Genomic DNA, 27,026 nt, shown 5'->3' with positions numbered 1-27,026 from the left:
AGGTGATATGATTCACACAGTATAACACACATTAGGTGATAAAACTCAGACAGTATAAGCACACATTAGATGATAGGATTCACAAAGCACATCACACTTTAGACGATAGGACTCACAGAGTATAACACATCAGTTGGTAAAACTCAGTGCAACACACATTAGACAATAGGACTCACATGGCATATCACACGTTGGATAAGACTCACATAGTACATCATATATTAGACGATAGGACTCACACAGTACATCACACATTAGATGACAGATCTCACAAAGTATGGCACACATTAGATGATAGGACTCGCCCAGTAAACCATGCATTTTACAACACATTAGATGATAGGACTCACAACAGCATACCTCACATAAGATGATATGACTCACGCAGTAAACTACACATTAGATGACTAAGTCCTATGACACATTAGATAAGACTCGCAGAATATACAACACATTAGATGACAGGGCTCACACAGAATACCACACATTAGATGGAAAGACTCACACAGTATATAATGCAGTAGATGACAGGATTCAGACAATATATCACACAATAGATGACAGGACTCACACAGTAAACCACACAATAGATGGTAGGACTCACAAAGTATATCACACATTAGATGATAGGATTCACACAGTATATCAAACATTAGATGATAGGACTCCCACAGTAAACCACACATTAGATGGTAAAACTTACACAGTATATCATGCATTAGATTGTAGAACTCTCACAGTACATCACAAATTATATGAAAGGACTCACACAGCACAGTATATCACACATTAGATGATAGGACTCACACAATATACTTCACTTTAGATGACAGGATTCACACACTATATCTCACTTTAGATGATAGGATTCACACAGTATATACCATGTATAAGATAGTAGAACTCGCACAGTACATCAAACATTAGATGATAACACGCACACAGTATACCACACATTATATGATAGGACTCACAACAGGATAACACACATTAGATAATGACTCACACAGTATACCACACAAAGGATCATATTGACTCGCACAGTATATCACACATTAGATGATAGGACACTCACAGTATACCTCACTTTAGATGACAGAGTTCACATGGGATACCCCCACTTTAGATGATAGGATGCACATAGTACATCACACATATTAGATGGCAAGACTCACACAGTATATCACACATTAGATGATAGGACTCACATGGTATATTATATATTAGATGATAGGACTCACACAGCACATCACAGATTAGATGATAGCTCTCCCATAGTGTACCACACATTAAATGATGGGACTTGCACAGTATATCACACATCTTACCATATATTAGATAATAGGACTCACAACAGTATAACACACATATGATAGTACTCACATAGTATACCACACAATAGATGATAGGACTCATAATATACCACGTTACATGATAGGACTTGCATAGAATACAACACTTTACATAAGACTATCACAATATACAATACATTAGATAATAGGACTTGCACAGTATACCTCACATTAGATGACAGGACTCTAACAGTATACCACACATTAGTTTGTAAAGTGAACACCTTAACCATTATGCCAACCTCCCACAAATAAGTGATTACGTGTAGCTTAGAACCATGAACACCACACAAGCTAATTGCCCTAATCCTTTGAGCCACACAAACTGTTTTAGATGGCAAGATTCACACAGTATATCATACATTAGATGGCAAGATTCACACAGTGTATTACACTTTAGATGATACAACTCACACGATAAATCACACATTATAGGATAGGACTCATCCAATAAACCACACATTAGATGGTAAAACTCGCACACTATACCACACATTAAATAACAGGACTCACACAGTACATCACACATTTGATGAAATATTTCACATAGTATACCACATATTAGATGATAGGACTTACATGGCATATCACACATTAGATGACTAGACTCACATAGGACTCACATAGTTCATCATACACTAGATGATATATCTCATACAGTATACCACACAGTAGATGATAGGACTCACACTGTATACCACATTTTACCTCACATTACATGAAAGGACTCAACAGTATACCGCACATAAGATGACAGGACCCGCACAGTATTTCACACATTAGATGATAGGACTGAAACAGTATACCACATAACAGATGATAGGACTCGCAAAATACCATACTTTAGATGATAGGACTTGTACAGCATAGAACACATTACATGATAAGACTCAGAATATACAACACAAATGATAGGACTCACACAGTATACCTCACATTAGATGATAGGACTCATACAGTATGCCACATATTAGATCGTAAGAGTCACACAGTATATCACTTATTAGATAGGATTCACACCATATATCACACATTATATGATAGAACATGTACAGTATACCACCCTTTAGATGACAGGGCTCACACAGTATACCTTACGTTAGTTGATAGGAGTCGCACAGTATATCACACATATTAGAAGGTAAGAATCACACAGAGTATTCGCACAGTACACATAATAGGACTCACACAGCATACCACACATTAGATGATGGGACTTGCCCAGTATATCATACATTATATGAAAGGATTCGCAACAGGAAGGATTCACATGGTATATCAACAGTATATCATGGGACTCACATACAGTTTATCACACATTAGATTAGAGGACTAACCCAAGGGTGCTGCCATCAATTCCCCATGTGATGTGGACATCCACTAAGAGGATCTCACTCAGATAAATGAATGGTGCCAGAAACATGGCCTCAAGCTCAAAACCAAAAAATGCATCATCATCCCCTTTGGAGACAGTGATGTCCCCACAAATTATCACATTAATAACAACGTCCTAAGCACTCAATCAGTCATGAGGGATTTGGATTCCCAGGTTGATAGCAACCTGACTTTTGACCACTATGTTGCTTCTGTTATACGGAAAGCCTTCTACATGGCCCACCTCATAAGTAAGGGTATCTCATCCAGGGACAAGGAGGTCATAACATCCCTGTATTCTTCCCTTATAAGGCCCATTATCGAGTACAATGCCCCTTTCAACATGTATCGCATAAAGCACGTGCAGCAGCTGGAGAGACCACAGCGGTTCCTAATTAGGAGAATCCAGGGCCTCAAACATCTACCATACAAAGATAGGCTAAAAGCCCTATCCCTCTACTCGGTTTCATACAGACTCCTCACAGGTGACCTCTGTTTGGCATACAAGGCATTCATGGACCTCACCTTGATGGGACTGCTGCATATCTGCAAGTCAAGCTCCACTCAAGTAACCCACATACACAGCTTCAACCTGGTCTGTGACATCAACAAGACTTGTTTGCAGGACAGATTTGTGTCCCAAAGACTCCCCCATCTATGGAATAGACTCCCTTTCCACATCAAGCAGAGTACCTCTTTACCCCTTTTTAACTGCAACCTGGATAACTGGATGAGAAACAGAAAATATATCCCTGGGATTCCAACCATGTCCTGCTGGACAGGAGCATCAGGTGCTGATTTGTCTAAACATGGGCTAAACTCTTGGCTAGGCTTATAAGGGCCCCAGGACCAATAGCCTAGTAACCTCCTATGATCCTATAATAACACACATTAGATAACAGGGCTCAAAATAGTATACAGCACATAAGATGATAGTACCCACAACAATATACCAGACATAAGATGATAGGACTCGCATAGTACACCACACAACAGATGATAGGACTCAAAATATACCACACATTAGAGAATAAGACTCACAACAGTATACTGGTTATTAGATGATATGACTCACAGTATAACACACATTATACAATGACTCACAACAGTATATTACACATTAGACGATACAGCTAGCACAGTATACCACACAATAGATGATAGGACTCGCAATGTACCACAGGTTAGATGCTATGACTCACACAGTATACCACACAATAGATGGTAAGACTCTCACAGTAAAACACACAGTAGATCACTCATTAGATGACATGGCTCTCATTGTATACCTCACTTTAGATGATAGGACTCACATATTAGAAGGGAATATTCACACAGTAGATCACACATTAGATGATAGAACTCAAGCAGTACACCACACATATTAGATGATAGGACTTGCACCGTATATCACACATTATATCATAGGACTCACAACAGTATATCACACATTAGATTATAAGACTAACTCAATATACCACACATTTTACCACACATCAGGTAATATGACACAACACTATACTGCACCTAAGATGATAGGATCCACAACACTATACCTCACATAAGATAAGACTCGCATAATACATCACACATTAGATGATAGGACTCAAACAGTACACCACACATCTAAGATTCATACAGTATATCCCCATTAGATGCTAGATTTCACACAGTATACTACACATTAAATAATAGGACTCACACAGTATGTCAAACAGATGCTAGCACTCATACAATAAACTACACCTTAGATAATATGATTCACACATTATATGATAGGACTCAACAGTTTATCCCACATTAGATGATAGGACTTGCACAGTATACCACACAACATATGATAGGACTCACAATATACCAAACATTAGATGATATGACTCGCACAGTATACCACACAATAGCAGATATGACTCATAATATACAACACTTTAGATGATAAGACTAGTACAGAATACAAGACATTAAATGATAAGACTCACAAAGTACACAGCACATTAGATGATACGACTCCCACAGTACACCTTATATTAGATGCTAGGACTCACACAACATACCACACATTAGATGGTAAGACTTGCACAGTGTATCACACATTAGATGGTAAGTCCAACACAGTATATCACACATTAGATGATATGATTCAAACAGTATGTCAGACATTAGATGTTAAGACTCACAACAGAATACCACACATTATATAGTAGGACTCACACAGAATACCACACATTAGATAAGACTTGCACAGCACAGAACACATTAGATGATAGCAGTCACAAAGTATACTAAATGGTAGATGATAGGACTTATACAGTATACCTCACCTTAGATGACAGCACTCACAAAGTATATCGCACATTAGATAGCAAGATGCAGACAGTATATCAAACATTAGTTGATTGGACTAAAACAATAAACCACACATTTTATGATAGGACTCACACAGTATACCATACATATTAGATGATAGCACTCACACAGTACATCACACATTAGATGATAGAACTCACACAGTAAACCACACATTACATAGTAGGACTCACAAAGTATACCACACATTAGATGACAGGATGCACACAGTATACCACACATTAAATGAAGGGCCTTAAACAGTATATCACACATATTAGATGATATGACTCACAAAGTATAGCACACATTACCTGATAGGACTCAAAAGTAAGAACTCCATGATATGTCACACATTATATGTAACTCACAACAGTATAACCTGCATTAAATGATAGGACTACCACAAAACACCACACACTTTACCACACATTTTATAATAGGACTCACAACAGTGTACCACACATAAGATGAGAGTATGCACAACAGTATACAGCAGATAAGATGATAGGATTAACATAGTATACAACACAATAGTTGATAGGGCTCACAATATACCACACATTAGATAAAACTCACACAGTATGCAACACATTAGATGATAGAACTCAAACAGTATACTACATGTTAGACAATAGGATGTTTACAGTATTCCTCACTTTAGATGATAGGACTCGCACAGTATATCACACACTAGGTGGTAAGACTCACATAGTACATAACACATTAGATGATAGGACTAAGACAATACACTACACATTATATGATTCGAATCACTCAGTATACCACATATTAGATGATAGGACTTACACAATACATAATACATTTGATCATACTATTAACACAGTTTACCATGCATTAGATTATGGGACTCAAACAATATATCACACATTATATGGTAGGACTCGCAATATATCACACATTATGTGGTAAGACTCACAATATATAACACATTAGACAATAGGACTCACACAGTATACCACACATTAGATGATAATACTCGCACAGTATGCCACACATTAGATGATAAGACTCACACAGTATGCAACATAGTAGATAAAGGGACTGACACAGTACACCACACATATGATATGATTCACACAATATATCACACATTAGATGATAGGGCTCATGCAGTAAACCTCACATCAGATGGTAAGACTCACAAAGTATACCACAAATTAGATGCTAGGATTCACACAGTAAATCACAATTATATGATAGGACTCACACAGGAAAGAACACACTAGATGGAAAGACTCAAACAGTATGTCATACTTTAGATAATAGGGCTCACACGGTATATCACACCTTAGGTGGTAGGACTCGCACATTATATTACACATTAGGTGATGGGACTCACACAGTATATCATATTTTAGGTGATAAGATTCACTTGGCATTTCACACTTTAGATAATATGACTATCATAGTAGATCACACATTACATGACAGGACTCACACAGTACATCATACATTATATGGTGGGACTTGCACGCTAAACCTCACAATTTACCACACATTAGATGATACAACTCAAAACAGTATACTGGGCATTAGATGATAGTACTCACACAATATAGCTCTCATTATATAATATGACTAACAATAGTATAGCACATGTTAAACTTTAGATGATAGGGATTCACACAAGATAACACACATTATATGATGGGACTTACAACAGTATATCACAAATTAGATGATATGACTCCCATGGTATACTACGCAACAGATGATAAGTCACACAATATACCACACTTTAGATGATAGGACTTGTACAGAATACAAGACATTAGATGATAAGACTCAGAGTATGCAACACATTAGATAATATGACTCACACAGTATACCTCATATTAGATGATGGGACTCGCACAGTATACTACGCATTAGATGGTAAGACTCACACAGTATATTACACATTAGATGGTAAGACTCACACAGTATATCATGCATTAGATGATAGGACTCACACATTATATCACACATTAGAGTATAGGACTCGCACAATATATCACACATTAGATGATATGACTCACACAGTATATCACACATTAGATGATCGAACTAAGACAGTACACCACACATTATATAATAGGACTCGTACACTATACCACACATTAGATTATAGGACTCTCACAGTATATCACACATTAAATGATAGGACTCGCACAGTATATCACACATTATATGATAGGACTCACAACAGTAAGGACTTGCATGGTATATCACACATTATATGAAAGGACTTACAACAGTGCATCACACATTAGATGATAGGACTAACACAATATACAACACATTTTACCATCCATCCATCCATCCACAACCCCTTTTCCCATTTTGCACATGGGGTTAGGGTTTCACTTCAGCAGAGATGATAATCTCAAGCCAAGGTTTACAATATACCACACAATAGCTGATAGGATTTACACAGTAAATCATACATTCAATGGTAAGATTCACTTGGTATACCACCCATTACATTAGATGATAGGAATCACAACAGTATACTGCATATAAGAAGCTAGGATGCACAACAGTATACCACTCATACGATGATAGGATTCACATAGTATACCACATAAAAGATGATAGAACTCAAAATATGCCACATATTAGATGAGAATACTCACACACAGTATGCAACATATTATATGACAAGACTCGCAGGGCATACTACATGTTAGACAACAGGACTTTTACAGTACACCTCATTGTAGATGATAGGATTCACACAGTATATCACACATTAGATGGTAAGACTCGCACAGTATATCACACATTAGATGATAGGACTAAGACAATACAACACACATTATAAGACAGGACTCACATAGTATACCACATATATTAAATGGTACGACTCACACAGTCCATCACACATTAGATGATAGGAGTCGCACAGTTTACCACACATTAGATGGTAAGACACAAACAGTACATCACGCATTATGTGGTAGGACTCACAACAGTATGCCACACATTAGACAATAGGACTCTCACAGTATACCACAATTTAGCTGATAGGACTCACAACAGTATACCACACATTAAATGATAGGACTCGGAACACTAAAAACTCAAATGATATATTGTCCATTATATGATATGACTCAAAACAGTACATCACACATTAGATGATATGACTAACACAATATATCGCACATTTTTCCACAAATTAGATAATAGGACTCACATCAGTATACCACAAATAAGATGATAGGACTCAACAGTATACCACACATAAGATAATAGGATGCACATAGTATACCACACAGTTAATTATAGGATTCACAATATACCACACATTGGATGATAATACTCAAATAGCATGGAATACATTAGATGCTAGGACTCACACAGTATATCACACTTTAGATGGTAAGACTCGCACAGTAAACCACACATAATATGATAGGACTATGACAATACACACATTATATGACAGGATTCACACAGTATACCACACGTTAGCTGACAGGACTCACACAGTATACCACACATTAGATTTCAGGACTCACAACAGTATTTTACACATTAGATGATAGGACTAACATAATTTACCACACAATAGCCGATAGGACTCACAGAGAATACCACACATTAGATAATCATAGGCTCATATGATCATAGGAGGTTACTATGCTAATGGCCCAGGGCCCTTACAAGCCTAGCCAAGTTCAACCCATGTTCCCAATGGTGTCTGGTTCAAGCAGACAGTAAAATCAGCACCTCACATAGTAAACCATACACATTCAATGGCAAGATTTACTTGGTATACCACCCATTACGTGATAGGACTCGCACAAAATATCACACATTAGATGATGGGAATCACACAGTATATTACACATTAGATGGTAGGACTCACTTTATACCCACACATTAGATGATAGGACTCACACAGTATACCACATGTTAAGAGATAGGACTCATGCAGTATACCACACATATTAGATGATTGGACTCACACAGTGTATCACACATTAGATGATAGGACTCACAGTATGCTTCACTTTGATGACAGCACTCGTACAGTAGATCACACATTAGATAAAACTCACACAGTATATCACACAATAGATGATCAAACTAAGACAGTACACTACACATTATATGATAGGACTCACACAGTATACCACACATTAGATGACAGGAATCACAGTATACCGCACATTAAAATATAGGACTCACAAACGTATTTCACACATTACATGATAGAGCTCACACAGTATACCACACATTTGATGATGGGACTCGCACAGTATATCACACATTATATAATAGGACTCACAACTGTTAGGGCTCACATGATATATCACACATTATATGATAGGACTCACAACAGTATATCACACATTAAATGGCAGAACTAACAATATACCACACATTTAGCACATATTAAATAGTAGGACTCACAATAGAATTCTGTACATAAGACAATAAGACTGACAACATTATACTGCACATAAGATGATAGGTCTTGCACAGAATGCCACACAGTAGAACACAGAATTCACAATATACCACATATTAGTGATAAAAATCACACAGAATGCAACATATTAAATGATATAACTCACACAGTGTAATACATGCTAGACAATAGGACCTTTACATTGCACTTCACTCTTGATGATAGGGCTCACACAATATCACACATTAGGTGGTAAGATTCACACAGTATATCACACATTATATAATAAGACTCACTCAGTATACCACACATTAGATGATAGGACTCACACAGTATATTTGCACATTAGATGGTAGGACTCGCACGTTAGATGGTAGGGCTTGCACAAACACATTAGATAAGACTCACACAGTATACTACACACAGTATACATTAGATAAGACTCACTCAGTATACCACACATTAGATGACAGAACTCACATAGTATATTGTACATTAGATGATAGGAATCACACAAAATACCACACATTAGATGGTATGGCTCACATAGTATACCACACATTGGATGATAAGACTCACACAGAATACAACACATTAGATAAGACTCACTCAGTATACCACACATTAGATGATAGAACTGACATAGTATATTGCACATTAGATGATAGGAATCACACAAAATACCGCACAAAATACCACATATTAGATGATAGGACTCACATAGTATACTAACATATTGGATGATAGGACTCGCACAGTACATCACACGTTAGATGATAGAGCTCTCACAGTATATCACAAATATAAGATGATAGGACCCACACAGTATATCATCCAATGGATGACAGGACTCACACAGTTACCACACCTTAGATGGTAGGACTCACACAGTATATCACACATTAGATGGTAGAACTTACACAGTATACCACACATTAGATGGTAGGACTCACACAGTATACTATACATTAGTTGAAAGTAACCCTCACATAAAGCACACCAAACATAGCTGCAACAGTTTCATGTAGAACTTGGAAATCTTTGCTTCAATTCAGTATTCTACTTCCTCAGCTCTTCATTCGAAGAGTAAAAAAAGAAAACAACTTTTGTAATGAACTGTAGTAAACTACAACTTGTCACACACAAACCTCTGATGCACTGAACTGCCTTTCTCTACTGGCGTTCAGAAAGAAGACTGCAGGAACTGTACTTCACAATCAATTCTCCTAGCACCTTGCACCCAGAGCAGCTGCCCCCTTTACCCCACTGCTATGTTTCTGACATCAAAGCACCGCTGCATCAGCCGTGAGTTTAATCAACAGCAGTTAAAATGCTTCCCAAGAATTCCATATTAAAACTGTGTGAGATACACAGTCCTAGGCTTAAATTTTGGACTATGTTACCTGCATATTGTACATTGAGGCAAAGCTCTAAACTGTGTTTTGACTTAAGCTGCCACTTCATATCCCCTCCACTTTCCCTGCCACAGCAGTATACCCTACCCCTGTATACAGTCCCCACAAAGTTACATCATTGTTGACATTTACACTATTACCTCACTCACTTTAGGTATCAAGGTGCAGTGTATGTCCACAAACACACAAGTAAAAGAAGAGGAGTATGGCAAAAATAAAGCAGGTACCATTCCCCAATCACTTACATCATCGCTTTTAGTTATTAACATGTACTTTCTAAAATCCAGTTTGTTATTCAACAGTCTTCTGTAAATGTGAGGAGGCTAGCACTGGCAGCAGCTGCTATTAGCATGCAATGTTAAGGCTCTTAGCATGGCCCTTATGCTAATAAATATTATTGTAATGAATTCTTATAAAGTGTACATTTATTTCATTGCACAATTCACTTCTGCTGCTCTAACATGCTCGATCAGCTTTATGGACATGCATGAGTGCCTGCAAAGCAAAGTGAGCATATGTAGACAGATCAATAGGAAGCCTATTGAGGTATTATGGCCTGTAGAACTGCTGAAGAGGTAAGCAATTAAAACTGTTATGTTATTTCCTGTATAGTTAATCAGTGTTTGCAAGAAGTTTAATTGAAGTGTTGTGTATCTGGTGGTCTTGTTTTTCAGCACAGGAAGACATAATTGAAAATTCACTCTTGTACCAGAGTTGAGTGGAATATCTATCCAGGTACAAGGGTGAGTATGATTTACTGTTATCTTATTGGTTGCTTAGCTATATCATTGCAACAAACAAGTACCCAGTGGTACAGTGTGTATAGTTAGTAGTGACACATCTCTGTCATAGTCTTTTGTACAGCAAGACAAACCCTGTGAATTTATAATCCTTTCCCCCATTCACAATCTACATGTTGATGGAACACACATATATAATTTATTTACAGGGAAATGACAGCCTCTGTCTGCATGGACAGCACACCTACTGTCTCAGTGTGCCTGACATGCCGGGATGGTGCCACATCCATGTGGTGAGGATGCTGTCCGAGGCTAGGTAGATATGGGCTGGGGGTGTAACAACTGTGTTGGGAAGGGTTAGGAGATAACTTGGCAGCATGTTACGCATGCATCACCCTACTATATGCCCAGGTCAGTGATGCCTTCACCCGGCATACTACTGGTATACTACTGGTATTTGTGCTTTACCTATGCTGTGTGCTCTAGTGTGCAGCAAAGTGCATTACACTGTATGACAGACACCTGCGGATAACTGTCTAAGTTGGTTACAATTGTTTCACTTCCTGTGGTACAGCTCAGTGGCATTATAGGCATACTGAGCTGTGTAAATGGTGTCACACTCATAGTTCACATGGCATGTCTTTGACCTTGTTCCAACACATATCTCATGGACAGCCTCACCCTAAACTCCTACCCCCAGCCCCACTGTCACTGAATTCATGGGCAGAGTACAAGGTACACCTGCATACACATCACAAAAACAGAGATATTTGAGTTCATGTAACTACACAAACTATCAGACCTGACATTGGCCTTACTTGCAAATGTAAAGCAACTAGTTCTATAAATGGAAGTGCACTGTAGCCCAGTTATAAACTTATAACTAACAAATATTTAGTAGTGCAAAAGGGTCACAGATATCTGCATGGAGTTGTATCTTTGTGTTGGTAATGCTGACATTTATATAGGTACTGAAATTTAGACTGCACATAGCCTTGACGACTCATGTTTGAGAAGCAAAGTCTCCTTAAGTCTATCAATATTTGGAAAACAGATAGTTTTTTCTTGCTAATACCTTTGTCTTTATTTTACTTTAGTGAATCTTAAATACAAGCTGTTGGATACAAGCATTTGATGACAGTTGTAAATGTTTTCTGTGGGGCATTAGCATTTAGTGACTGATGTATGACAAATCTCGATCAACTCAGGATAAGTTTAAAACCAGGGAAAATGCAATTTTCTAGCTAATAATTAGCAGTCTTCTTATTGATGGACATATTCTGCATTCTGTCACTGAATGTATGCCTTCAGTTGCTTAAGGAATCTGTCATTACTTTTTTCAGTTTGCATTTCTTCTAATTAATGGTCTTTTGTAGCAGCATTTAAAGCAATAAAGATAGTATATTTCTCAACCAGTTTGGATTAGCTACAAGTTATTTGCTCACAGGTGTATGATATCTGAACTTAAAATGTGCTAAATTACTTTTCCGTTTGATATAGTTCAACAAAATAATAGGACTGCAGTCTTAAGGTGCATATATCTGTTGTTATAGATGGTCAGGGCCAGTGTTAACATTTTGGGGTCACTCAGAAATTGTCATGGTGGGGGCCCCTGGGAGCTTTCTGTGCAAGTATCACCCCCCATCACTACCACTCCTCTTAATAAACATTTAGCTAATGCTAGAAAGTTTAGGAATAATACACACAGACTGAACTGTAGTTGCAGTGCTCTTACATTACAACAGGCCTGTATACCACACAGAGTTGGCACAATCCACAGAAGAAAACTCACAGTGACTAGTATTTAGTTGTAATGATGTTACATTACCACAACCTTATGTGCAGGCCCAGCCTTAGGTAAAATGGTGGCCCAGATTAAGGGCTCCATGGCACCCCCACAATTACTTAACCCCTCCCATACACACACATTCCCAAGTGCTCCCTCTTATCTTCCTCCCATTTTGTCCTCTCTACACCATACAGATTACTATTTCCAGAATTCACATTTTTCTAAATGTTCTGAAGTATAGTTAGAGATTTTTTTTTAAACAACCATTTTTCATGCAATGGTGCCCTGAACCAAAATCATGACCAACTAAAGAAATTCAGTGTGACAGCTGAACTTTACTACTCCTTGTACCCTTTCAACTCATTTCAACTGGCCAAAACTGCACAGTTATAACTGCTTAGGAAATACCTGAATTAACTTGTACACTCATTTGACGAGGGTCAGTTTTAGAATAAGTGGGATTGAGGGAGAGACCACCACTATGCTCATGTGAAAATCCATTTATACAGGATGGGGTGTAGAGGCTGCTGGCCCCCTAGAATTGCAAAGGGGCTGGATGCTCTATGATGCATTATATACCTTTGTTTTAAAATATAAATAATGACTTGTTAACTTCATTTGTACTGCTCTGTACCCATCAATTACAATTTACCGACTGTACACCTCACATATTTGTGGTAAAAATATGGTAACTAACAATAACAGTAATTCAAGTTTGTTTCACATTAATACCCAGTAATCACAGTAAAATATTCCATCTTACTTCACACAAATGTACACTTGCTCTGTAAAGACAGATCAGTGACTGTTTAAAATCAGCAAACTGCAAGTGGGTCAGCAATTTTCATCCAAAAATAGCTCTCATCCAGCAATTATAGTCAACTCTGTGTGCATTTCAGATGACAAACTGTGATAAAAAAGAATGGGCATGTACATTTCACATATGTTCAACACAAACATTAGTCACGCAGTAACATATTCCACTTTACTTCACACAAATCACATTAGACTTTTAAAGTCAGAATAATGAACAAACAAACAGTAGTAGAACAATTGAGGAAATGTAGAACACATCCTACCAGTTTCATCTGTGAAGTTTATAACATGGTTAATAACCATTGCTGTATACAAAAAGTTATTTTCATGAATTAATATGATTAAGTAGTATTTACCATGGATATTAATAAAAAAAGAGAATTCCTAACAACAGGTGTGTGATCAACAGTTTCACTGAGGATCCTTGCGGAACACAGACTTTTTAAGACTCAAAATGAGGAACATTTCTCCATACCTCTCAACTTTTTAGCTCAAATATTCTAGACAAAGTCAAATCTAATGGTGAGACAAAGTCCCCAAATCAGGGAAACTGTTTAAATATTACTCCAATTCATTTAAAAGGTTAACTACAACATGTTTTGCATCAACATGTATTTCTTGAATAAAAAGAAGTATGAAATTCTAGTGTCTGGTATTACTGACTGACTATAATCCTCAGTGATTTATCAGAAAATCAAAACATTTCTAAGGCACAAGGTAAAATATGAATCAATCATCAGAGTTATGGTATCTGGTGTCATGCAATAATGTGTAAAAGTAGTAGTAAAACAGATTTATATTTGGTCTCCTGATGGCATTTATAAAACTCCCAGAAAAGGTAAACCATACTTGAAAATTAAGGGGTATCTGCTCATCATAGAATCTCAGGTAAGCACAGAGATCGTTTTTTCTGTGCTGCTGATCTGTACTACTTACCTCACATTCATTCACGGATTACTAGGTTTAGACTTACAGGGTCATATCTCAACATTGTTTAGGGTATAGCATATAATCAAGGAATGAACCAAATGCAACTTTTGTGGGGCCATGATGAGGGGACTTTCCACAACTGTGGGTATTCTGGGTGCCCAACTTTGGCTATGTAGATATTTTGGATATATAAATTCTACTGCCTGTTATGAGTGAAATTGTATTTGAAAACATAAAATAGTGTTTACAGTTCTAGATAGCTGGTAACATATTCTTTTCGTTTTGTGAATAGTGTTTCTCTGCGTCCCTATATGACCTGTTGGCATATGCAATGAGCTTAAACCTGTCCTTATTCCAACAATAAGTTGGGTTTCCTGTGGTGAAACAAAATGCAGTATGAAGATCTGGTACTTAAAAGTCTTTTAGAATTTAGATTTTGTAATATCCTTTGATGAATCTCAATCCAGAACAGTGAACTTTCTTTTCTGTTAAGGTTTCTCAATGGCTCTGCTATTTTGCTTTCAAGGTGGAAAATGCTTAAAATGTTTTTCTTTTTTTTTTCTTTGATAACAAGAATGCACAGTAGTACTGTGGGTCATTTTCAGTGGAGGCATATGGGGGGGGGGGCACTTGCACAATAATTTATAAAGTGAAGGTAACATATTTAATTTTTTCTCAATGAAATAAACCTGTGGTACATATAACAGAGTGAGAGACCAAAAAGCAATGCTGAAATGTCTACAAACTTCAATGTAAAAAAAATGACTGTTTACCTTTTGTTTGTTTTATTCTCAATCACTGCTGTTCATTTTCTTTACTCTAAGTCATTTACATGTCCTGCTGTCTATTTAAAATTGCTACTGCTTAGGTACTCTTGAATAAAGCAATAGGTTTCTGGAAGAAAACTCCCAAGGATCACTTTGCCAGATTCTAGTGGAGCCAGGATTTCTAAGATTATTTGGTTTATTTGTGCTGGTAGTGACAATTTTTTGTCCCTTCAAGAACTGGGACTGACTTCTTGGATTTTAGAAGTACTTTCTTATTGTTTTGTATTTACCATCTATAGCCTATTATCTTTATATATTAACAGTTTATTCCAGTTGCTCTACATAGCAATCATGCAAAGACTTTGCAATTGCACTATAACATGATGGCTGTAGAAAAATATAATCACAAAGAGACAGTCAATGAACTGCAATGTATTAGCAAGTAATGAGGTCTTAATTTCCAGTTACCATGGTTTAAAAGGAGGATCCCAGTTTCTCATCGGCAGGATAATCTGACAGGAAGACCCCTGGAGGTAGGGTTGCCACCTTTTCAAATGCCCAAAGTGGGACATTTTTTGTAGAAACGTGAGATTTTGCAGGACAAATCATGCTCACAGCCAGTGCAAAGGACAGAACTTCACTTTTTTGCCAAAATAAAAGCTTATTTTTATACCATTTATGTTGCTTATGCTATATCATATAATATGTATGTGTTTCAGATACAAAATAACTGTTTTATGCAACTATTTTAGAAAGTTTAAGAAATATATTTTGTCTTAAAACCTCAGGACATTTGCGATTTTTTAGTTTTTTTCCGCAGAACACAACTGCCCAAAGTGGAACTGTCCCTCGCAAAGACGGACAGATGGTAACCCTACCTGGAGGTGGAAGTATGTCAGCCTAATTTGTGCTAATTCTAGGAATGCAGAGAGTGGACTGTCTATGATAGTGAGATGGATTTGGGACCTGGTTGAGGCCTGCAGCATGAACAACTTATAGACAGTCTATTTACTGGAGGCATTGTGTGAACCTTATAAAACTAGCAAAATATACTGTTTCTTATGGAAATGCAACCAAAGGGCAGTGTTTGTTGTTTGATATAAAACTTTTCAATCAAGAAAGGTTTTATTTTTCATGTTCCTGTTATGTACAATAACTCCAGGCTCCTTTTATAAATTGGTGTCTGCACTGCTCCTTGGTCTTACAGTATATATATATATACATCAACATCATCTCGTTAGTTCTGCATTCTAAAGGTTGTAGATTCCTTGGGTGATTTTACAATTTTAATCACTTCACCCTCCTTTTACTCTTGTGAAAAATTAAACCCATGCAATTTTAGTGTACTGTTACCGAGTTCACACATTCCTTTGTTTAAAGATAAAAGTCACTAGACTGCTTTCAGAAATCTGTTGCAGATCAACAAGATTGCATAAAGTGTTTTACATAGTATTCAAAGGTGTAGCAATTCAGAAGCAATTACTGAAAAAAATAATAAAAAAAAAGACTTTGCACAGGAACACCTATGGACTTCACAAGCAGCTAGTTCTGTAGGTGTTCCTTGTGAAGAGACCTCAAATATTGTGTGTGAGTGGAGTTTTACATATGTCTCTGGAAATGCAGGTACTGAGAGGGTGAGTGGATGTGACCTCTCACATGCATGCCAGTAACTTTTTTAATACACACATATTGGTGCAGATCTGTGCTGCATGGGTTTGCACTGATTTGTAATTGCACTTATCCTTGTGCATTTTGTTTACGGAAAAGCAAAGGGTTCACAGTTTCTCATCATTGCACATAAGGGTCCAACTGAATGCTATGCCCAGAGACATCCTAACATATTACTGAATAGATGGCATCTTACCCATGGGATCTTGTCCTGTACTAGAAAATCAGGTTATACAGTAGTACTAAAACAAAAACAGAGGGGGTTCCATTTTAAGAATACCAGCAGTAGTTTAGACACTCAGAGCAGATATTTGATCCCTGCTTGTAACTGCAGGGAAATGTTAGTATACATAGTGAAGGTTTATGCTCTTGCATCACTCCTGGTAAACTTCTTTACTGACTAATACTATCAGTCACCTTGAGATTCCTACACCATTGTTAGGATGAAAGTGTGCAATCCTTCTGATGAAAAGTTAAAGAGAAGTCCATCTGCCTTGAGTTGGTGGAAACTCAAGTGATATAAAAGGTGACGCGACACCTACTGAAAGGAGTATTTCAAGTTCCCCTGTGCAGTAGTCAAATTTCCCTTAGTCAGCATGAATACCATGTCAGGGTTTCCCTGAAAAGATGCATTGGTCAAGTGGGACTAACCTGGTCAATGAATGAATGAATGATTATATTGCATTACTGTTCAGCCCTCTGACATTAGAAATGTGAAATTATGAGACTAGTTCATGAATTTGCAAGGTGATCAATCTTAATGCTGAGTTATGGCAGCTCAGAAGAAAAAATAAGTTAAAGTGCATAGGGTCAAAGGCCATTACCCAATAAGGATGGACACAAAGCCCAACACACACACACACACACACACACACACACACACACACACACAAAGGTTGTTCACACTCAGATCTCTGGGTCTCGGAATACTGTTTCAGAATTCCAGGATTTATAATGTAGTATCATATCCCAGGATCCATATCCTTACTTGGACTACAGATGTGTGGTGCTTCTCTGCTCCTGGGTGATCCTAAATGTACATTTGATTCCTGAATGTGTGGAATTGAAAATGGATTATTCACACGTCAGATTTAATATCAGATCATGCACACTTACACCCATGAACTTTACTTCCCATGGACAGGATACTCACTGTATATCCATTGAAACTGCACATGTTGGAGATGCACACAATAATTTGAGTATGCTTATTGAGACTGCATTAATGTATTTGTTTACCTGAATGAGTTAACCAGGGTAGAGCACTGATCCACATGGATCTTTTTAAGATTCAGTCTAGGAGTGTATAAAGCCACAATGTAAGCAGGTGGAAGCTGAGGGAATCAAACTCTGAACTATAGGAAGTAGCTTGTTAACAATTCATAGCCATAATCTCCTTCAGTGGCTGCCATTCCAATCCTCCATACTAACTACCTACTTTACGGATATAGATAATAGTGCAAATAATGTGAAGCAAAAATGGAATGAGACTGAAGCAGTTTCATGTGCAGATATAGAGAGTTACTCAGTGTCTGTGCCATGGATTGACCATTCAGGATGCTCCAGCAAGGTTTCTTGGCACTTCAGCTATCGTTTTAGTGCAAGATGTACTGAATACATCAGTAGAGAAAAAAAGGACTTTAAACTCTGAAGCATTATAGGAACCTACTAAACAAATGGATGAGATTCTTTTTTTTTTTCTCTCGTTTAGCGCAAATTCATATAGGAAAACAGTGCTCATGATTCAGTATAGTCCCAATGTGATAAACTGGCCTCACCATTGTCTTCCTATGGGCAGAGAATAACTGCATGCTCTTAATATTATCCTTACCTTCAAAAAGACATTTTACAATAAAGGTTCCACCACTGAGCAAGATGAGACTGTATCAGATCATTTTTATTCCAGTACCATAAGAAAATATTTTAGAAGCTGAAGCAATAGTTTAGTGTTATCGTTCCTTCCCATGGGACACTGAGGAAAACAGTGTAATAACTAATTTAAATACATATATTTTATGATAGATAACATGTTCACAGAAAATACTAGTTTACATCCACCAGGGATGTAGGAATGTGTTGTTCTAACAGCAACATTTGAAACTGCCAGCTTGACTGCAAGTTTATTAGGAATTTTGCCTAATGCAGTTTGAGTAAATCTATTTATGACATAATGGATTCATTACGAGATGACAACACCCAGCCTACCAACAAAATCTACCCAGGACAAAATAATCCAATACAAACCCACCAAATCTGTGGATAAAGCAACTAAAGCAATGTTCCTTTTTGTACTGGGAAGCCCCATCTTCACCCCCATATGGAAACTTTACCCAAATGACCCTTGTTTAAATATACTAACTTCACTGCTTCACAATCACGAGGGGAAAAAAAAGGATACCCTGTAAAGGATGAAAACTGTTCATGCAGACTTTCATCTCTTAGTACAGGAAAACTATACAAAACATGGTCAGGAACTAGTCACTTCGACCAAATGGGGTATTAACACTATACAAGCCAACTTTGCATTGACTAGTCAATCTCCTGGGTTAAATATTCATTCATCTGGTGAAAACAGCCCTTTCAAAAGCCAAAAACTCAGCGTCAATGGGACCAGATGGTGTCCCAGGCTGCGTCTTGCATGAACTACAGAAGGAACTAACCCCTCACCTAAACACACTGTTCAACCTCAGCCTCTCCACAGGCTATATGCCCATAGAATGGTGCACAGCAATGGTTATTCCTCTCCACAAAGGAGGGGCCACAACTGACCCAGGTAACTATCACCCCATAAGCCTGACTAGCCTGGTCTGCAAGGCTATGGAGCGCATCATCATGGAACTCATTAACAAAGACATTGGGAACCTCCAAACACTTGACCCGACCCAGTTCGGCTTTGTTAAGGGCAGATCATTCCTACTAAACCTGGTTGACTTCTTCGAGAAAGTCACCAAGGCCGCAGACAAGGGAAAGGTGGTTCACACAGCCTACCTTGACCTCGCCAAGGCTTTCAACACCATTCCCCACTCGGGTATTACAGAAAAACTCACCAGCCTGAACATAAACCCCTATGTCACAAGATGGGTTGCCAACTGGCTTACAGACAGAACTCACATGGTAAGAATAGCGGGCTCTAGGTCCGACTCTAAACCAGTCACAAGTGGTGTCCTGCAAGGCTCAGTCCTGGGAACCCTACTGTTTGGCATATACTTCTCAGAAGTACAGGCAAACACAGGAGGACTATGGCTAACCAAGTTTGCTGATGACTGCAAACTGGGAGCTATAACTGACTCTCCGGCTGACAAGGACATCCTCCAAAAGGGCCTTACTGAGATGGAGACCTAGTGTCAAAGTCATGGCCTCAAGCTAAATGCTAAAAAATGCATAGTCATCCCGTTTGGGAAAAACAAAACACCCACAAATTACCACATAGGTGGCAGCCCCCTTAATACAGAAGAGGTAATAAGAGATCTGAGGACCCAGGTAGATAGTAATCTCTCCTTTGACAATCATATTGCCAAAGTAGTTAGGAAATCCTTCTATGTGGCCCATCTAATTACTAAAGGGTTTGCATCTAGAAATAAAGAGGTTATAGTGCCCCTCTACTCGTCACTCATTAGACTCATCATAGAGTACAATGCCCCATTTGGGATGTAGCTCACAAGACACTTCCAACAGCTGGAAAGACCACAAAAGTACCTCATCAAGAGCATTACTGGTCTCAAACATATGTCCTATGCAGCCTGACTGAAAAAACTCCGGCTGTACTCAGTGGCATATCGCTTACTCAGAAGTGATCTCTGCCTGACTTACAAAGCCATGTCCAACTCAGAATTGATGGTCATGCTCCACCTAAAGAAATCTAAGTCACTGTGAGCCACATGCTCTAGTGAGCTAAACCTCGCCACAACAATAAATGGAACATGCTGGAGGGATAGATTCCTGTCACAGAGTCTCCCCATGCTTTGGAACAAAATTCCAAATTACATCAGGCAGAGCCCCTCACTATCACTCTTCAAGGGAAACCTTGACGAGTGGATGGGTAACAGAAATTACACCCCTGGGACCACTTCATTGGCTCTGCTTGACAGAGGATCAGCTAATTAATCAATGGGGCGGCGAAAGCTTATAAATGCCCTCGGGCAGATAGCCTAGTACCTACCTATGAACCTATCTACCTTCTATTATGTTCTGAGACTACAATGCAACTGTATATGAATGCGACTGATTTTTAAAATTGATCTACCATGAATCTGCTGTGAATATGTAATAATAAATTATCACTGCAATTGCAAAAATGTAGGATTATCTCCTGCTTTTGTCACTATTTGCAATAAGCTTACGCTGTCTTATGTTACCCTACTAGGAAAAGTGTTAACTTTTTGTCCTCTTTTGTGTACTTTGTGTTCAACCCAATGAAAAAATTAAATGCAAGCATTTTTTGCAGGGGACAAGCCACCCTGCATCCTCCCCCATTTAACAGATGAGCTCCCTTCACCTCAAACTAATATATAACAATTCTGCAGTCATATAAACAAAAAAGAAAAAATCTCCCACATACGGGCAGTGACTTCCTATGGGAAAACAGAGACCAAGGAGTTCAAATTTGCTGAATCGAATTAGTTCATACAGTCACTTGCCCAGTTTGCACTTGATAACCACTAGGAAAGACTGCCACTACTTTCCACATTGAAGTTACTGCTGTAGGCTGGGGACACTGGGAATGTAACACTGCAAGACACAAAATCTAATGCTTAGGGCCTAGAATTAGATATACATTTCGACTGTTAGTATACAAATAAATTCAAGCATGGTATTTTTAAAAGAAATAAAAACAAGAGATACAAACATAGAGAATTGATTAGCATTTGAAACATTTACCAACTAAGTTACCTGCATTAACACAATGGAACTATATTTAGTTTAACAAACCCCCTGAGTTGGTGTTGCAAAACAACGCTGTTTACTAAATTATCTTAACACTAAAGAAATCTAAAAATAGACGCACATACTGGTTGAATTAAATGCCTCCCAAGACTATGTAGGCAATAATGATCATTTTACTTATAGGTTCACAGTTATATACTAGGCTACTGAGTACAAGGGCCTTTTTAAGCCAAGCTAGGCATCCCAAATGAATTCAACAAGTTTGGTGCCCTGGTTGTTATTTTTCCGGTATGTGTAAGTTAGGGCATGTGTGGTCAAATATTTACAAGTTGCCTGTATTCATTAGAGACATAGGTGACAGACCAGTGGTAAATTTCTGATTTCCCATTCACTGGTCCAATATCTTGAAAAGCATAATGGAAGAATTCTTCTTTACACAGCTGGAAAGCTTGGTCCAGAGAAGGTGTGTTCTCTGAGACACATACCTTGCTCTCCAACATGTCCTACTTATGTCGCAAGCAAGTTTTAATTCCCTGGATCATGTAGTTCTGATGCAGTTTATTTTGTAGATAGGCAAGAGTTCCATCAAAGTAGGATATTGGGATGCCTTGAATGCTAGACACAGGTCACCCCTCAACAGTCTGGAGGAGACAGAACAGTCTGGAGGAGACAGAGTATAGGATAGGGCTTTGAGGTGAACCACATAGAACATGTCATTAGCATCCTATATTCTTTTTGTGAGGAACCTGTGGACTTTCCAGTTGTTGCATGTGCCTAGTCAAGTACATACTGATGGGAGCATTTGTTCTCAATGACAGGGCTGAGTACAGTAGAACAGTGACTTCCTGAATCTAGACTGCTTTTAAAATGAGCAACATAAAATATTTTCCTTACTACCTTAGACACATATTGGTCCAAAGCCAGGTTACTGTCTACATATGTCCCCAAATCCCCAACTACAGGGAAAAGTCTTAGGGATGTGTTATTAAGGAGATAGTTTCCTGGAGTAACCAACTTCCCAAAGGGTACTATTATGAATTTCCTGGCATTGAGTTTTAAGCTGTAAATAATGCATCAGTTATTTGCCTGTATTAAGCCTTCCTGGAGAATAGTTATGTCTTGGAGGATTCTGTAAAATCTCACAGTTTGCGAACATGGTCAGCCAGAGGCCCTTGATGTTGGCTTTGACTTCTAAAAAGTAAAAGAAGTAGATGCCAAAAAGGAGAAGACCCAGCAGTGAGCTCTGGAGGACTCCACTAATAGTGACTAGCCTCTTTGTGGAGGTGGACTCCTTCTAACTTCCTGCGTCCTACCAGAGAGCCAAATGGCAATCCAGAATGTAACATAGGAGTTTATGTCTAATACCATGAGTTTGTTCACAATGCCCGAGTGTAATATTGTAGCAAATGCCTTGGCTGGTTCAAGGTAGGCAGTATGCACTGCTTTGACCTCATCCATTGCCTTGGTGAAGGCTCTTGAAGAAGTTTACCAGGCTAAGTAGGCATGACCTTTCCTTGATAAAACCAAATTGGGGTGGATCCAAAGTCTGTAGGTTTACAATGACATTACTGATCATTTCCAGGGTTATTCCTTCCATGGCTTTGCAATATGAGACTGGTCAGACTAATGGGTCTGTAGTTATTTTACAGAGGGACTGAGTACCTCTCAACCTCAAAGCACAAGAAGTCTGCACAAAACTAAAAATAACAGTGGGACAAAAGCCCAAAATCAAGGGCACATTTTAAATATTGCTCATATAAACTTTGAAAGTTGTTAGAATAATAGGATTTGTGTTAACATGCATTTTTTGAAGACTATGAAGTAAGAAAAGCATTCTCAAAAGCTCAGCTGGTAAGTCTTTAGAATGGGAAACAGTACCAGAATTAACCATTCTAAAGACTTACCTGTGATATAAACAGGACCAGCTGGAGAAACAGGTATGTATCCCAGAGAATACCCTATCTATGGAACAGGCTCCCCATCCATGTGAAACAGAGATCCTTCCTAATCCAATTCAAGTGCAACTTGGACAATTGGATGGGAAACTGGAAATTCATTCCTGGTTTGGCATCTATGTCTCTGATGCAAACAGGTAACCTGTAAATGGTTCATCTCCCAGGCCCATGCTTACACTTATCAAGGGTATCAGAACTTGTTAGAGATTTGGGATGCATTGCTAGGCTTAAAAATGCTCTTGTGGTCATTAGCCTAGTCAACACCTATGAACCTAAGACTATTAGTTCTACTTCCCCAAAGATATTAGGATCAGTTTTCCAATACTGACACTGCAGTACAGCATGGGGGGGGGGGGTTGTACACCTTAGTGTGCTATCCTTTGAATAAGATGTTAAACCGAGGCCCCATCTGCCTGAATTTGTGGTAACTCACATGGATGTGAAAGATCCCATGACTCAAAGAATAGGTGAAGTGTCCCACTGCCCTGACCAAATTCTTCTTGATCAATATGAATACCACCTGGGTCTTTCCTGAAAATAGGCTATTGGCCTAGTGGGACTAATCCAGTCAACTAAGCTTAAATAAAGGAATAAAATAAATAAGCAAATAAATAGACTTAAATCTATGTCATTATTGTGAATGCAACAGACCAAAAACTTGAGGAAAAATGTTTGATATTCTCTGAAAATCTGGAGAATTGAGAGGTAAGCATTCTTGTTTTTTTTGTGTGATTCATTTAGAGGATGCATGTTTTTTCAGTTATTAGGACACTATACTACTGACAAATTGCATATTAATAAAGACTTCTAGAGAGTTCTTAAGAAAACAGGACTTAAAAAAAGCATATTGGTAAAGCTTTATACCAAATTGATGAAGTTTACCTTCTAAGCACTTTCTATACTTGTCCCTGCCTAGTCTATAGCGCTGAAAGAGAGATCATTATTATGAATAAAATTGGATTGGTAGAAGTCATCTTTCAATCAGGTTTTTAGTGCAATGCTGTTTATTTTTATCAGTTGTACTTATGACCTAGCATTTTGTACTTCATTTTCCATAGTGATCTTCTCCTGTTTAATGTACACAGCTGAATTACTCTGCATTGACATAAAATATAAATGTGTTTGTTGTGTACCCATAACTCTGTTTGTATTTATTATCTGTATGCTAATCTGTGTTAAACTTGCTTTGTATTTATCTTGAGCCTGTACTATGGCTATGGCTGAAAAGGGCCTTCAGGCCAGCTCACTTACTTGCTTAACAAATTAATGAATGTATGCACACATACATAAAGTTTGCTTCACGATATTAAAACTGAAGGCATGTGTGGGTGCCTAGTTGGTGTGAGACTTTACTGCATACATCTGCTGATGATATTAAAAACATTATTTAAGTATTTATCTATTTCTTGTATGTTAACCAGATTGTTGGACTGGTTCAAGACCCTTTTTAGCCACATCCAGGCCATATGGCAAAGACAATACAAATCTAAATAGACAAACTAAACATAAAATTACAATCCATTTAACACAATTTACAAGTATTTGAAGATGATATAGAAGTGGAATGAAAGTCAGTTTCCCATGCATTCACAATAAATTTGTACATAAACCTACATGTAGATAAGGCATGAACTTCGTGGAATTAAATATTTTTCAGAAAGTAAAACAAAATTAGAAACCACTGCCTATAGTTTTTCTAGGATGAACACAGGAGGAATAAATGAGAAGAACTGACAGTAGAATAGGATGTAAACATATTCTATTATGAAACTATATGAGATTTACATACTTTAGTAGCAGTCTGTAAGAAAGGTGTATGAAATTAAGCAGTCATGGTAAGACAGTAATAGACTTTCATTACAGGCTTTCATTTGTTTTCCCAGAGGCAGTTTTCATACCCAGTAACACAGTTTCTGTTGCTCGGGCAATAAGGAGAAAGGACAAAAAAAGAAAAACAAAACAATAGCAGGTGCATATTTGGTTCACAGTCCTGTATTATGCTCAAATTTCAAGCAGGCATATGTCAGATAAGACATTTTGGAATATGTCAGATAAGAGTTTTACTTTTAATAAGCATGCAACTTCCAACTCTCCCTCTCAAAGAGGAATTGCACCTATGTATGAGTTTGAGACTCTAGGAACCTGCTATGTTTTTTTTCCAGGGTAGGTAGTATAATTCATGGAAAGTTAGCTTTTAGTAGACACTGACTTTATTTAATTTGGGGTTATGCAGAAAGAGCGGCCATGGACTGCAATTTTCCCTGTGCTGTTTGTCACATTATGTCTATGTAATTCTGGCCAGTGGAGTTACATTCTCCACCCATTTGGCAGGGTAATTTTACAAAACCATACACCAGGCTATGAAAATCTTCTCAGAGACTAATAATTACAATACTGAATACAGAGATTGTATTGTTAAATAAATTTATAAAAGCTATACAAATAAGTATTAAAAAACTGGGCACTATAGTTCCTTTCTCATGTACCCTGTGAATAAAACATGTATATCATGGGAGTTATTATGCAGGGTCCATACTCAGTACACATTATTGTCTTCTTTTCCACAC

The sequence above is a fragment of the Protopterus annectens genome, chromosome 15.part0 (assembly GCF_019279795.1).
Source record: "Protopterus annectens isolate FY-2018-M chromosome 15.part0, PAN1.0, whole genome shotgun sequence".
Lineage (NCBI taxonomy): Eukaryota > Metazoa > Chordata > Ceratodontiformes > Protopteridae > Protopterus > Protopterus annectens.
This window is presented reverse-complemented; position numbering follows the sequence as displayed.